The following is a 5,766-nucleotide window of genomic DNA, read 5'->3' as shown; positions in this document are numbered from 1 at the left end:
CCACACCCTCCCCTCTCAAGGCCTGTTGAAGGAACTTGATCTCCCTCCACTTATTCACCATCTGTTCCTGAAACTGTCTCTGTGGACTCCTCCAAGCCCAAGGCCCAAGGCTGTGTCCTCTGGCTCTCTAAGGAATGGCTGTGGCTCTGGATCCTAGCAGGTGCTACATACATATTTCTGGAGAAATGTTGGCATGAAGGAGACTGGGGAGGTGGATTAGCAAGGGAGAGCAAACAATAATGGCCACTCAAATTAATCTAGAGTCTCCCACAGCCAAGTGCGGCACACCCTGCTTGTGCCTGCTCACTCCATCTCAAAATAGCTCTGTGAAGAAATAGCCTTATTATTATCATCATGCCCCCTTTACCAAAAACAGAAGTTATGTTAAACAATGGGGTTCAAACTGTTTTGGTAGCTATCTATTAATTTATAAATTATGTATATGTGCTAATATCTCTACAACAAATGTGCACAAAAGTAGAGATTTAAAGAGTTGGATGAAGATAAAGAACTGTGGATCTGATATGCCCTCAGGGACTGCACATCCCATTTGGAATCCAGTCCTCATGGATGAGGAAATGAGTGAGTGCTCACGACTCATGGTGCTCAGAGCAGAGACTCTGGGACCATATTTTGTGGTTGCTCTTCATTTATTAGTTGGGCAAGTTCACTTGGCAACATGAGCAAGTTGCTTATTGTCTCTGAGCCACAGTTTTCTCATCTGTAAAGTGGAAATTGAAATACTCTCAACTTTATAGGGTTATGGTGAGGAGTGAATTAGACTGTCTCTATAAAGTCTTATAACAGGGCCTGATGCCTGTTTGCTATTTCTATTAGGAAAATGCTTCTTTCTGGAAATAAAGCTAAAAAAGTGGCCAGGGTCAGAATACCAGAGTGAGGACTCTGGTGAGAAAGCATGTCATCATCTCGTCTGCTCTGTGTCAACGCTGACACGATTTGGAGCTGAAACCCCTCTCTGCAGTTAGCATGTGACAAGAGTGGGTGGAAATGGGGCCGTCTGAACACTGCCTCTAACTCGTGTGACCAGATTGGGTTCCCTGTCTGTCCAACAGGATCAGTGCAGCATTGGGGTCAGAAGCTTGGATGACTCAATGGGAGAAAATGTGTTTTGTCTGTTGGAAAAGGAGGCTCAGGGTTCCAGGACCCAGAACTGCAAACCTGGGCAGCTTTTGGGCAAGGACATTACTTGTCAGGGTCATAATTCATTCATCCTCTGCCCAAATTGGTAGCTTCAGCTCCTGGCTTGCAGAATAATCCCTTTCACCACCCCCCGCCCCCACCCCACTCCACTCCAAGTGATTTGTGGACAGACTACATCAGAATCACCTGGAATTATATATATCTAAAAGACAAAAAGGGTAATTGACCATACCTTCATTATGCTTCCCATTGGCTAATCAGAGTGATATGCAAATTAACCGCCAACAAAGATGGCGGCTGGCAGCCATGCAGCTGAAGTGAGCAGGAGGCTTGCTTGCTCCAGTGATGGAGGAAGCCAAGGTTCCCTGCCTGCCACGGCCAGGCTCTGCGCTCTGAAGGCAACAAAGTTTTAATTATAGAAGCTAAACAAACCCCAGATACCTGCTTTCAGCAGGCTGTGGCCTCAGAGCTGGAGCGAGTGGCTCTCAGCTCCAGTGACAGCAACAAAGTTTCAATTATAGAAGGTAAATAAATCCCAGAATAAAAATAAAAAAAATAAAAAAGGAGAGGCTGGGAGCTTCAGTTGCCGGCCAGCCTGAAAATGGCCCTCAGCTCCTCACCCAGGCTGGCCAGGCACCCCAGTTGGGACCCCCACCCTAAAGGGGGTGTGGCCAGCCTGAAAACAGCCCTCAGCCCCTCACCCAGGCTGGCCAGGCACCCAAGTGGGACCCCCACCCTGATCCAGGACACCCTTCAGGGAAAACCAGCTGGCCCCCACCCGTGCACCAGGCCTCTATCCTATATAATAAAAGGATAATATTCAAACTGACCCTAACAGCAGAAAGACTGGGAATGATTGGTCACTATGACACATACTGACCACCAGGGGGCAGACGCTCAATGCAGGAGCTGCCCTCTGGTGGTCAGTGTGCTCCCACATGGAGGAGCTCTGCTCAGCCACAAGCCAGGCTGATGGCTGCCAGTACAGTGGTGGTGGTGGGAGCCTCTCCTGCCTCCTCAGCAGCGCTAAGGATGTCTGGCTGCAGCTTAGGTCTGCTCCCTGCTGGCAAGTGGACATATCCCGAGGGCTGCCAGGCTGTCAGAGGGATGTCTGATTGCCAGCTTAGGCCCAATCCCCCAGCGAGCAGGCCTAAGGCAGCAGGTGGTCATCCCCGAGGGGTCCCAGACTGCGAGAGGGCACAGGCCGGGATGAGGGACCCCCCCCCTTGCCGAGTGCACAAATTTTTGTGCACCTGCCTTCGGAGCACAGAGCAGGGCCACGGCAGGCAGGGAACCTTGGCTTCCTCCATCACTGGAGCAAGCAAGCCTCCTGCTCACTTCAGCTGTGTGGCTGCCGGCCACCATCTTTGTTGGCGCTTAATTTGCATATTTCCCTGATTATCCAATGGGAAGCATAGCAAAGGTACGGTCAATTACCCTTTTTGTCTTTTATTAGATAGGAGAAAATATATATATATATATATATATATATATATATATATATATATATGTGTATATATATATATATATATATATATATATATATATATATTTCCAGGTGATTCTGATGTAGTCTGTCCACAATATATATATTAGAGGCCTGGTGCACAAAAATTTGTGCACTTGGTGGGGGGGGGGGGGGAGGTCCCTCAGTTATTGAATATTTATTGGCACAATACTGACCACATTGGTGGTGGTGGTGGTCTTGTCAGAATGTGTTATATTATGCAGATGAAAATCTATTTAAACAGATTTGATGTAGATATTTTCAAAGATGGAAGAATTATCCCTGTCAACTATTTTAGTTGATTCATATCTTCACTAATTGTCATCATTGCAAAGTTTTCAGTCCCCATATGGATTGCTGGATATGATAGGTCATGCGCTGTCCCTGTCCTTTGTAGCCTTTGCTACCTTAAGGACTCTAGTTTTCCATTTATATGTTTAAGTACCAACCTTAATGGCTTAAAAATGTAAGCTTTTAACACTGCTCTCTCTGTTCCGTATCCTTCCAATGAAAAGTGGAGTTGGGTTGCAGCACAGGAGAGAAATTCAGAAGGGGAATATTGAAGTAATGACTGCAGTAGGAGAAGCGGGAACCTATTTCCCTGGCCACAGGCACTGGCGGCCTAGGCCACAGGGCTGGCAGCTTCTCTGGGAGGTTGCAGCCTGGGACCTCGGGCAGGTGGCTTGTTCGTCTCCTGGGCTGCAGCCAGCCACAGGCGCTGGCACCTGGACCAAAGGTGGGTGGCTTCTTCTTCTGGTGGCTTCTTCTTCTTCTGTCCTTCCAGGGAGGGCAGTCAGTTATGTGTATTTGTGTGTGCATGCAAACATAGGCGTTTACACATGTGTATGTGGAAATCTGCGGGGCAAGTCAAAACCATAGAAGAGTTACCCCCTATCTCTTGAATCTTCCAGAGATATCCCCTACTTTTTTATTCTATCACTACTGGAGAGTCAGTATTTGCAGCCAGCCAGCCAGTGACTCTCTCAGTGTCTATTTCTGACTTCTTATTTCCTGTCTGTCTTCCAATACCTAATCATATTTCCACCTGGATGTATCATTTTTACTCCCAATATGCTGTATAGAGAAGGAGTCAGGATGCTGTCTTCCCATGAATAGTACTCATTAACAAACCAATTGCATTTTACTTGGGCAATGCCCCTACCCACCCTTCAAATCCCTTCCACTATGCATTTCTGTTTCCCTTTTTGTTTGTTGGATTGTTCTGCTTCTCCTTCTCCTCACCCCACCACCCTTGGATTGTAATGTAAAATTCTTTTACCATGTCAAGAAATTATTAAAAATACCACCAGCTGGGGAAGGGGACAGGGAAGACGTGGCCGCCAGCAGCCGCCTCTTCCCTGCCGCCCCCCCAAGCTGGTGTTCAAAGAAGTACCTGTATTTTTTTTTTCAAAGTACCTGTATTTTTAATAATTTCTTGACATGTTTTTTTAAATGACTTTTTGAGAGGTTTTAGATTTGGAGGGAAGGTCTTAAGCTTAGAACAACTCAGAACAAAATCTAGGAGGGTGGGAGGGACGGCCAAGCCCACAAAGCAGGTGGTGTGGGCACCTCTGGTGGGGTCCAGGCTGCCCTCCGCCCCCAAATCCGCCCTCCACCTGAGTGTGCACCCCAACATGCAGGAGATGTGATGAGGCCCAGCCCCCTGTATTCAGAACTGGGCTCTGGCTGTGTAGAAACGTCTCATTTATACCTCTGGCTACAGCCAGCTGCACACAAAAGGTTAGGAGTCCTGAAGCCTGTCCTGCAGAGGAGAAAGAGTGTGGCCCTCTGTCCCCCCAGCATCCGCACGCCCACGGCCTCAGGCATAGAAGATGAGCTTGGGGATCTGCCCACCCTGCACCCTGGTGCTGTTGGTGCTGTTGGAGGAGCACTGGAACTGGAAGGTCACCTTCCTGCACTGCACCTCCGTCAGGCCCTCCTGCCCGAAGTAGCTGAGCTCTCTGCCATCCAGCATGGTGCTGGTCGTGTAAAAGGTGTCCTGCTCCAACTGCACTGGGTGCTCGAACCAGACCAGGAAGGTGCTGATGGAACTGTTGGACATGAACCTGGTCAGGTTCTGGGCGAGGACCAGCCCCAGGCACTTGAGCTTGATCTTCACACTGTACTTGGCTTTGCCGGAGCTGGACCCATTCAGGCCCAGCCCTGCCACAAACACCCTCCTGTCCGTTGCAAACTGGCTGCTGTCGCAGCACCCCCGGTAGCACCACTCGTTGCTGCAGTAGGCCGAGGACTGGAAGCAGTGGCACCTCTGTGGGGCCAGGCCTCACCTCTTGGTCAGCAGGAAGTCAAGCAGGGGCTTGTTGGCCACCATGTACCACAGGAATGTTTTGTGGGTCTCCTCCAGCGTCAGGATGTCCGACTGGGCAGCGCTGTTGGCAAACTCCTCCAGGGTCATGGTCGGAATGCAGACCAGGTAGAGGGCCGGCCCCAGGACATGCCTCTTGTTGCGCGGGGTGGCGGGCAGGCCCTGCCACTTGCACTCGGCCTTGGCCCAGTTGAGCACGGCCTTGAAGACCACCGCCTCCTTGGTGTTGAGGGCCTCCCGGGTGATGATGACCTCCAGGGTCTTCCAGTCGATCTCGCAGAAGCTCTTGGACTGCAGGGCCATCTCCGCCTGCATGTCAATGACCTCCCAGCAGTGCTGGGTCAGCTCGGGCTCTTCAAACAGCCAGCTCTACGACAGCAGGACACAGCCGTTCTTGGCTTCCAGGCTCATCTCCAGGAAGTGCACACAGGCTTTCGCCGGCGGCCGCCCCTTCCCTGCCCCCCGGCCCATGATCAGACAACCGGGGCAGCCTTTGCCTGCCCCCCTGCCGGTGATCAGAGAAGCCGGGTGGGGCAGTGAAGAGGCAGCCACCGGCAGGGGGGCAGGCAAAGGCGGTCCCAGTTGTCCAATCACAGGCTGCCTTTGCCCTGCCCCCGGCTCTTGCCTGCCACCTGGGTTTCCGATCACCGTCGGTGGCAGGCGGCTTCTTCTGTCCTTCCCCTTTCGCTTCCCAGCATTGCGCCTACATATGCAAATTAACCGCCATCTTTGTTGACAGTTAATTTGCATATTGCCCTGATTAGCCAATGGG

At 50.7% G+C, this 5,766-nt stretch overlaps 1 pseudogene across 1 annotated transcript; it reads right to left on the bottom strand.

Annotated features, from left to right (window-relative positions):
* Nucleotides 1–4,487: 4,487 nt before the first annotated feature.
* On the bottom strand, nucleotides 4,488–5,465 carry LOC308515458 (BTB/POZ domain-containing protein 6-like; annotated as a pseudogene). Its single transcript has one exon. The product of its transcript is annotated as a BTB/POZ domain-containing protein 6-like (transcript).
* Between the last annotated feature and the right edge of the window lie 301 nt (nucleotides 5,466–5,766).

The sequence above is a fragment of the Myotis nattereri genome (genome assembly GCF_964212035.1).
Source record: "Myotis nattereri genome assembly, chromosome: 3".
Classification (NCBI taxonomy): domain Eukaryota; kingdom Metazoa; phylum Chordata; class Mammalia; order Chiroptera; family Vespertilionidae; genus Myotis; species Myotis nattereri.
Note: the sequence above shows the minus strand (reverse complement) of the source record. Positions and strands in the feature narration are given on the sequence as shown.